The sequence below is a fragment of the Abrus precatorius genome, unplaced genomic scaffold, assembly GCF_003935025.1.
Source record: "Abrus precatorius isolate BTA unplaced genomic scaffold, Abrus_2018 Scaffold8, whole genome shotgun sequence".
Classification (NCBI taxonomy): Eukaryota; Viridiplantae; Streptophyta; class Magnoliopsida; order Fabales; family Fabaceae; genus Abrus; species Abrus precatorius.
Genome location: NW_020874428.1, coordinates 10,722,181 through 10,732,702, shown reverse-complemented (window position 1 = coordinate 10,732,702; position 10,522 = coordinate 10,722,181). Strand labels below are relative to the sequence as shown.

The window sequence follows — 10,522 nt, the reverse complement described above, 5'->3', positions numbered from 1 at the left end:
AGAAGTCCACCAAAAGCTTGAATCTTCCTTCGATTTTGAGTTGTTTGTCACAGATTCTTGAAAAGAAGGATGGAAGAACGTTTTGGTTGAAAGAAAGTAAGAAGGAGATGAAAGAAAAGGTTGGGTTTAGGGGTTGAAAGCTCTCAATTTCCTTGAGAGAAAATAAGAGAAAGTGAAAGAAAACTGAATAGGCTTCTTGAATAAGGCTCTCGATTTTTTGGAAGCAAAATGAGAGAATGAAGGGTTTGTATCCTTTTAAATGAAATGTTGGAGTGCCAAATGCCAATTGCCTAAGTGTGCATATGGTTCCTTTTTGTTTGCAATTGGAAATTGGAAAGTTTCAAGTATAAGGATGCACATGGTTTTCGCCAACATTTTTCCAAAATTTTGCAAAGCCCAAAAAGAAAGATTTAGGGCAGCAATGTATAAAAAATGATTGGTTGATGGGGAATTTAAGCATGAAATAAGACAAGTGACAAGGTGTAAACTTCCAAAGATTTTGCTGATTTTGGGCCATCATAATGTTTGCTAATTTGAAGATAAAGGAAAAACTTTCTATAATCATGATGTTTGCAATCAAGGAGACAAGCATTTAATTTGCATGAAAATCTAGTGGACAATACTAGATTTGGAAAGATTTAAGGTAATCATGATATTTGCAATCTAGGGGACAAAAATGTCTTGTATGAAAATCTAGTGGCCGATACTAGATTTGAAAATATTTAAAGTAATAATTACTAAATTTTGTGTAGTGATTACGACTGCTAAGTAATGATTACAAAATCCTTTGAAATGATTACAAAATCTTTTGAAATGACTAGAAAATCTCCTACAATGATTACAAAATCTTTTCACAATGATTATAAAATCTTTTGAAATGATTATAGATACTCTGCAATGATTATAAAATATTTGTATGATTATAAAATTTCACATTTTCCAAGGCCATAAATCATAATTTTCAATAAATTTAAACAAAACAAAATCAGCTATTTGGATAAGATTTTCACATGATATCTTGGCAGCCATAACCAAAAATAATCAAGGGATTTTAGGAAGTCTCAAGGTTGTCCAAATGACTGGTTTTTATGAAAATTAGACTTTCCCCAACATTTGGGTAATTTAGCAACTTAATTGATTTTGAAGCCAAATAAATTGCATGCAATGATTTTAAATTTTGAATAGATAGTAAAGTATAAAAATAAATCATGCTTAAAGAAAATTAAGAGATTTACCAAGAAATCTATGCACTCAACAACTCATTCCAACATTAACAGGTTGGAATTCAAGAAAACAAGCAAGCATCTAAGCCTAAGAGTTATCTAACTAAGTTAGTGAAATTTCAGGCATTACACTGCATGCAATAAACTATCCCTAACAGTTCAGAAATTGTGCAGAAACCACCTCTCTCCTTTCCAAAAAGAGTGGCCAAGCCAAAGCCATTAACCGACTTTGATAAGGAGCTTTTTGAGACATTCAGAAGAGTAGAAATGAACATTCCACTGCTGGATGCTGTAAAACAAATTCCAAACTATGCAAAGTTCCTTAAAAAATTATGCACCAATAAGAGGAGGTTGAAAGGGGACAAGAGAGTCAGCATGGGAAGGAATATGTCAGCCCTTATACAGTCTAATATGTCGTAGAACTGCAAGGATTCTGGCACTTTCACTATCCCTTATACTATTGGGAAATCCACCTTCAGCAATACATTACTCGATCTTGGTGCTTCCATAAATGTGATGCCTACATCAATCTACAGGTCTCTGAACCTCGGCCCTCTGAAGCAAACTAGTGTAGTCATTCAATTAGCAAATAAAGGCACTGCATTCCCTGCCGAAGTAGTAGAAGATTTGCTAGTGAGGGTGGATAAGCTGATATTCCCTGTTGATTACATTTTGGACATGGCAGAAGAGTCCAGCATGCCTATGGTCATCCTTAGTAGACCTTTCTTAAGAGTAGCAAGGACAAAGATTGATGTGCACTCAGAAATTCTATCCACGGAGTTTAGAGACGATGTTGTGCAGTTCAACATCTTTGAAGCCATGAAGCATCCATCAAAGTTGCATAGTGCATTTCATATAAATATTATTGATGTTTTTAATTGAGGAGTTTTGTACTGATATTTTTTATATTTCTAGTTGTATATCCAATGTAGGAGATTTGTGTAAAATTTGTGCTGAAATAAATGCATATTTAACAGCTGATGATGTTTTATGTGATGCAACAATAGGTTTAGGAAGCTCTAGCTTGATCACAGCAAGTACACATACCCTTAAACCTGGCCATATACATGCTGTAGAATTAGACCTCTCCACCAAGACACTTCCCTTGATTGTGCAGCCACCTACACTCAAACTGAAGCCTCTACCCAAGCACTTAAAGTATGCAAGTTCAGAGGCTAATAACAAGTTGTCAGTGATCATTTCAGCAGATTTGGATGCTGCACAAGAGGAGAAGTTGTTGCAAACTTTAGCAGCCCACAAGCAAGCAATTGGGTGGACCTTAGCAGACATTCCAAGGATTAGTCCCTCCACCTGTATGCACAGAATTTTGCTAGATGAATATGTAAAACCTGTGAGACAATCTCAAAGAAGGCTGAACCCCACCCTCCTATAGGTGGTGAAGAAAGAAGTAAGCAAATTGTTAGCTATCGACATAATATACCTGATTTCAGATAGTGAGTGAGTGAGTCTGATACACGTTGTACCAAAGACGACTGACATAACAGGACAAAGAACAAGTTTCAGGGGTTGATTCTAACAAAAATTCAGAATGGGTGGCGAGTTTGTATTGATAATAAAAAGTTGAATCAGGCCACTCATAAGGATCATTTCCTCTGTCTTTCACTAATTAGGTCCTTGCGTGGATAGCGGGGAAATCTCATTACTGTTTTCTTAATAGTTTCTCTGGTCATAGCCCCAAAGGATCGGCATAAGACCACCTTCACTTGTCCTTTTGGTACCTTTGCTTACGGACCGATGCCATTCGAACTGTGTAATGTGCCTAGTACTTTTCAAAGGTGCATGATGAGCATCTTTGTGAACTTCCTAGAGACCTCACTTGAATTATTCATAGATGACTTTACTATTTATGGATCTTCATTTGATGCATGTTTAGATGGCTTGTCTAGAGTATTGGATAAGTGCATACAGTTCAATTTGGTTCTAAATTATGAAAAATGTCATTTTATAGTGACCGAGGGGACTGTATTGGGGCATGTAGTGTCAAATAGAAGTATTGAGACTGATAGAGCAAAGATTGATGTAATTATTTCTTTACCTTACCCCACTTCTGGAAGGAAGTGCGCTCTTTTCTTGGCCATGTAGGTTTCTATAAGCATTTTATAAAGGATTTCAGCAGAATTATATCTCCATTGTCCATCCTCTTGTAGAAAAATTCATATTTCATCTTTGATCAGGGCTACAAGAATGCTTTTGATGAGCTAAAAAAGTGCCTCACTTCTACTCCTATCATTTAGCCTATGAGTTGGGAGATTCCATTTGAGCTTATGTTTGATGCCTCGAACTTTGCAGTTGGTGTTGTCTTGAGTCAGAAAGTGGAGAAGCAATCCCAGGTCATAGCCTATGCTTCTCGGATCTTGGATAAAGCACAAGTGAACTATACCACTACAGAAAAATAGCTTTTAGCCATTGTTTTTGCTTTAGATAAATTGTGTTCATATTTACTTGGCTCTAAAGGTATTGTTTTCTTTGATCATTCAGCTTTGAGATACTTAAGAAGTCAGATTCTAAATCAAGACTGATTTACTGGATGCTTCTTTTGTAAGAATTTGACATTGAGATCAAAGATAGAAGTGGTGCAAAAAACTTAGTGGTAGACCATTTGAGTAGGATTCAACAGCAACTTGAAGATCTCCCCATTTGAGAAACATTTTCAGATAAGTAGCTTTACCACATTGGAGGGCATAATCCTTGGTATGTAGACTTGGTGAATTATTTGGCTACCAAGAAAATTTCTACATACTTTACCAAAGCTCAGGCTACCAAGCTGAAGAATGATTCCAAATACTACATTTGGGATAACTCATACTTGTGGATGATGTGTAGTGACAAGATTATCAGATGATGTATGCCTAAACCTGAGTTACAGTATGTGCTTAGATTTTGCCATTCCTTGACTTGTAATGGACACTTTAAACCTCAGTGTACAGCCCAAAAGATATTAGATTCTAGACTATATTAGCCTACTATGTTTCGGGATGCACACACTTTCTATAAGACATGTGAGCAATGCCAAAAGACCGGAAATATCTCGTGCCAGAATGATATGCTCTAACTACCTTTTCTTTCCTATGAGGTGTTTGATATATGGGTCATTTTCCTGTTTCATTTGGCTATGTTTATATTTTGTTAGTAGTTGACTATGACTCCAAGTGGGTGGAGGCAAAGGTTACTCGTACTGATGATGCTCGTGTTGTTATAGATTTTGTCAAGTCACATATATTCTGCAAATTTGGATTTCCTAAAGCATTGATTAGTGACCAGGGATCACACTTTTGCAATCGCATAATGAATGCCTTACTTCGAAAGTTTGGGGTTATGCATAGTGTAACGTCCAAAATTTTAAATGTTTGTTTTATGCTATTAATTGATTTTCTCGATTAATTTACATGAATAAAGTTAATAAGACATTAATTAAATATTTATTATAATTCAAATCTATGTTAATTAGGTAGATGATGAATCCATATTTTTACTGATATTTTAGCATAATTCTAACACATTTGATAAGAAAAATATATGAAGAAAGCAGAAAAACTCAGAAAAAGAGAATGAATTTAAGTTTTCTTTAAAATTGTAGTTATCTTAGCAATTGTGGAATTTTTGCTTAGGAATTAAGTTTTTAATCTTGTTTTTCAAGGAATAATTCGAGCAAGGTTCATGAAAATAGAGGCTTGATGACAAGGAAGAAGAAAAAAGCAAGTCTGGACTCCAAAAACACAAGACCAAGAAAGTGCAGACTGGGCATGATCACTATTGTCAGTAAAAGTGATCACTCCAGAGTTCAAAGAAGAAGAAAGCCTGGGCGTTATCACTTTTATCAGTAAAAGTGAGCGTTCCAGAGAGGCAAATATCAGGAAAAGCTCTGCGTAACCACTATTATCAGCGAAAGTGAACATTCCAGAGAGCCTTCAACCTGGCGAGTTACGCGTAATCACTTTTATTCATAAGGGTGATCACGTGCAACCACTTGAGCTCTGCGTAGTCACTTTTATCAGCAAGAGTGATGGTTCCAAAGAGCCTTCAATATCAGGAAAGTTGCGCGTGGACACTTTTTCTCATAGAATTGTTAACGCGCAACCATAAACCTTCTGCGTGGCTACTATTTCTCATAAAAGTGATAACGCGCAAATCTGAGAAATTCTATAAATAACAAAAACGTGCAGATTTTTCAGAGTTCAATTTTATTTTCCATTTTTTCTGTTAGATCTCGTTGAGAGAGCTTGAGAGAGAAGATTGGGGTCAGGTCTTGAAGCTTCCACAAAGAGGAATCAGATTGGAGCTTCCGGCTATGGCTTCTTGGAGTTTTTCTTCTTCTTCTTCTTTTTCTTCTTTCTCTTTCTCTTCTCCTATGTCTGAGTAGTTTTCTTGTAGTTAGGGGTTTATAGAACTCGAATTGATGTATTGATTTGATTCTTGCTTCTAAATTTTGAGTTCTTGGATTAATTGAATTGTGAATTCTGTTTTTCTTGCAATCTATGAATGAAAATTCGTTTGATTCATCTTAGAGGAACAATTACCAATGGAAGTTGGATTTGCTTCTCTGATCTGAGTTAGCAATCAAAATTTGGGGATTTCTTAGGAATAAGGAGACCTAATTCTGCAATCTTAAGGTTCTAAGTCTTAATGCAACTTGAAATTGAACTTCACCTAAGGGATTAGGGTGGTTTAGTTGCTTGTTAGGGTCAATGAGTTAAGGAATTAACCTTTGGCTATTGCTATGCGAAACTGGTTGTCAATTAACCAAGTTCTTGAATGTTCAGAGGCAAAATTGAATTAATACTGATATTCTTGTGAAGTAAATTTCTAACTATTCTTCATTCCTATCTCATTTCATTACATACTCTGTTTTTCTGCAAGTTCTTTGCTTTAATTGCTTTGGTTTACTGCTGTTATATGTTACAAATTTCATTCAAAAATTCGTATGGCTCAAATGGTTATAATTCTGTGAAGTGGTACTTGAAACCTAAATTCCCTGTGGAGATGATATTCTGATCTTAAATTTACTCATCACTTGCTGCAATCCTAGTGCACTTGCTAGTGTTAGATTGCGAACAACAAGTTTTTGGCGCCGTTGCCGGGGAATTTTGCATTTCAATATCATTAGTAGTAGAAAAGTAACTAAATTGAGCATTTATTTTGTTTCTTTGCTTTCAAATTGCTTTTGCATAATTTTACTGCACCTTGTATAGTATTCTGTATAATATTGTTGTCTGCTGCATAGAGTTTTTACATCCTTTTTATTTGAATAATTTCAGTTTTCATTGTTCTTCATATTTGTAATTGCCATTCTGCATATTTTTACATGATTTTACAATTCTACAACTGCTAGATTTAAGTTTCTATATGCTTCTACTGATAGATTTTGCATGATTTCTGTTGTGCATCTCTGAGTATTGATTGTAGTCTAATTTTGTTTTAATCTGATTTGTATATGCGTGGTAAAAACAAGAATAAATCAATTCTGGTCTTTGATCCTGACATAGACATAACTTTGAGAAGATTGAGAAAAGAGTCTAGAGCAAAAAAAGTCATAGGGGGTGATAGTGAATTAGAAGCTGTCCATTCTCCAGAATTTCAGAGTAATCCTAGAGTGAAAAGAACACCTACACCTTTGAGACAACCAAATCCAGCAATAGAAATGGCAGAGCAAAACAGAATTAGAACATTAGGGGACTATGCTATTCCTAATATCCAAGGTTTTAACTCTTCTATAATTAAGCCAACTATTCAAGCCAACCATTTTGAGATTAAACCTGCCCTACTACATTTAGTCCAACAGGATCAGTTTTCTGGAGGAAATTCTGATGATCCTAACTTACATATTTCAAATTTTTTGCACCTATGTGACACCATAAGAATGAATAGAGTTAGTGAAGAAGCTATCAGATTGAGGCTATTTCCTTTTTCCTTGAGAGATAGAGCAAAATGCTGGTTACAAGCTCAACCACAAGGAAGCATCACAACCTGGATAGAACTTGTGAATAAGTTTCTAACTAAGTACTTCCCTCGATCCAAAGCTGCTAAGTTAAGAGGAGAAATTACATCCTTTGTGCAGCAAGAAGGAGAATCATTGTATGAAGCTTGGGAAAGATACAAAGAATTACTTAGAAGGTGTCCACATCATTGTATCCCAGATTGGATGTAATTGGAAAATTTTTATAATGTGATGAATGCAGCAACAAGAACTATGGTTGATGTTGCTGCTGGAGATTCATTAAATATAAAGTCCTTGGAAGAAGCTCAGAGAATTATTGAGATGATGGCATCTTCAATATATCAGAATTTGAACTCAAGAAGTCAAGGAAGAAACTCTGGTCATCAAGCTAAGGTTTTGGAAACTTTTCTTGCACAGAATCAGCTACAAAATCAAATGTTTTCAAAACAATTAGTTACCTTAACACAACAAATCAGCAATCTGCAAACAGGGAGTATGCCTACTAGTCAGCTAAGTTGTGATTTTTGTGGAGGAAACCATGTAAATGGTGCATGCGAGGCATCTACAAGTGAACCACAAGAGCAAGTGAATTATATGAATAATTTTCAGAGACAACAGCCATCATATCCCCCTAGATTTCAATTTTCAAATAATAGAACTCAGCAGTATTCTAATTAGAATAATCAATATTCTGCTGCAAAGAATTCTAACTCAAATTTTCCTTTTTCTAATGCAGGACCAGCAACACAACAGCCTTATTTTCAGAGGAATTCATCCACTCAACCTCAAGGAAATCAGAAATTTTCCAAGCCTATGAATGAGAGGTTGACTAAGATGGAAGAAACTATGTTACAATTCATGAAGGTGACTCAAACAAGCTTCAAGAACCAAGAAGCTTCCATGAAGAAACTAGAAACACAAATCGGACAATTAGCTGAACTACTATCCAGCAGGGATGAAGGAAGATTTCCAAGCAATACAGTAATCAATCCTAAAGAGCAATGTCAAGCCATAACTACAAGGAGTGGAGCTGTAGTTGCAAATCCTAAACCAGCAGAAAAGAAAGTAAGTGATGCAGCAGAGAGAAAAATTGAACAAGATCTGCAACAAGGAAATTTTAAGCTATTGAAGAAAGACCATTCAAAAGAAAAAGTAGATGTTCCTATGAATTCTGAGAGGAAAACCAAAAAGCAACTCTTTAAGGAAGCTTGTAAGCCAATAGATCCAAAAAAATACAAGATGCTGCCCTATCCTCAAAGAGTCCAAAATCTTAAACAAGAGGAACAATTTGAAAGGTTTATAAATGTCTTTAAGAAATTACAAATTAACATTCCTTTTGCAGAAGCTTTGGAGCAAATGCCTTCATATGCAAAGTTTATGAAAGAACTACTTTCCAGAAAAAGGAAGCTAGAGCATGATAAAACAGTACCTTTGACAGAGGAGTGCAGTGCCATTCTTAAGAGAAAGCTTCCTCAAAAGCTGAAAGATCCTGGATCATTTAGCATTCCTTGTGAAATAGGAAACTGCACTGTGGGAAGAACATTGTGTGACTTGGGAGCAAGCATAAATCTGATGCCATTGGCTGTTCTGCAGAAACTTGGCATAGAGGAAGTGAAGCCCACCAACATTACACTGCAGCTAGCTGATAGATCATACACTTATCCATATAGAGTTGTTGAAGATTTATTAGTTAAAGTTGATAAGTTCATTTTTCCTGCAGATTTTGTAATTCTGAACATGGAAGTGGATTCTAACATTCCTTTGATCCTAGGGAGGCCATTTCTTGCAACCGAAAGAGCCTTAATAGATGTGCAGAAAGGTGAACTTATGCTTTGAGTTCAAGATGAGAAGGTAGTGTTTAATGTGTTTGAAGCTTTAAAATATCCAATTGAAGATAGTACATGTATGAAGGTAGATATACTGGATGCTTTTATTACACAAAACCATATTAATGAAATTGATGAACTTGCTGTGTTAGAAGAAATAATATCTACAAGGAATAACAAATCTGAACTTCTGCATGAAGAATACATCATGGAAGTGCAGCAGCAATTAGAAGCTTTACCAATTCAAAAATCTGCAGAAAATTTAGTGAAGGAGAAGCTGGAAAAGGATGATAAAGAAGAGGAAAAGCAAAAGCCAAAGCTGAAACAGCTTCCTTTCCACCTGCAGTATGCATTTCTGGATGAGAAACATGAAAATCCAGTCATCATTAATAATGAACTTAAGGAAGAACAAGAGGAAAAACTGCTGAGAATTTTGAGAGAACACAAATCTGCAATTGGATGGAGTATTGCAGATCTGAAAGGTATAAATCCTTCATTTTGTAAGCACAAAATTTTATTTGAAGAGAATTTTAAGCCTGTTGTGCAGCCACAAAGGAGGTTAAACCCAGCCATGAAAGAGGTAGTTAAAAAGGAGGTCATGAAGCTGCTAGATGTAGGAATAATATACCCTATTTTTTACAGCAATTGGATAAGTCCAGTCCTAGTTGTTCCAAAGAAAGGTGGTATGACAATTGTACCTAATGAGAAGAATGAACTCATCCCTACTAGGATTGTGACTGGATGGAGAATGTGTATAGACTACAGGAAGTTAAATGATGCAACCAGAAAAGACCATTTCCCACTACCATTTGCAGATCAAATGCTAGAAAGACTTGCTGGACATTCATTTTATTGTTTTCTTGATGGATATTTAGGATACAACCAAATAGCTGTGGATCCTTTGGATCAAGAGAAAATTGCATTTACTTGTCCATTTGGAGTCTTTGCATATAGGAGAATGTCATTTGGTTTGTGTAATGCCCCTGCCACTTTCCAAAGATGCATGCTTTCTATTTTTTCTAATTTGGTAGAAAACATCATAGAGGTATTTATGGATGATTTCTCTGTTTTTGGTGATTCTTTTGATGATTGTTTAACTAATCTATCCACTGTTTTGCAGAGATGTCAAGACACTAACCTTGTGTTGAATTGGGAGAAGTGTCATTTTATGGTACAAGAAGGCATTGTCCTTGGTCACAAAATTTCAGAGAAAGGAATGGAGGTGGACCAAGCTAAGATAGAAGTCATTAGTAAATTGCCTCCACCTATCAATGTTAAGGGAGTTAGAAGTTTTTTAGGACATGCTGGTTTTTATAGAAGATTCATAAAAGATTTTTCCAAGATTGCTAAACCCTTGAGTAATTTACTTATAAAGGATGCAGATTTCATATTTGATGATAATTGTTTGCATGCAATTTCTATTTTAAAAGAGAAACTGATTTCTGCACCTATCCTTGCAAAACCAAATTGGAAATTACCTTTTGAACTCATGTGTGATGCAAGTGATAGTGCAGTGG

General features: G+C 35.5%; 1 non-coding gene across 1 annotated transcript; it reads right to left on the bottom strand.

Moving 5' to 3' along the window:
- Positions 1 to 7,266: 7,266 nt before the first annotated feature.
- Positions 7,267 to 7,373, bottom strand: LOC113848572. The gene has a single exon (XR_003501836.1). It is a non-coding gene; the product is annotated as a small nucleolar RNA R71 (small nucleolar RNA).
- Positions 7,374 to 10,522: the final 3,149 nt, after the last annotated feature.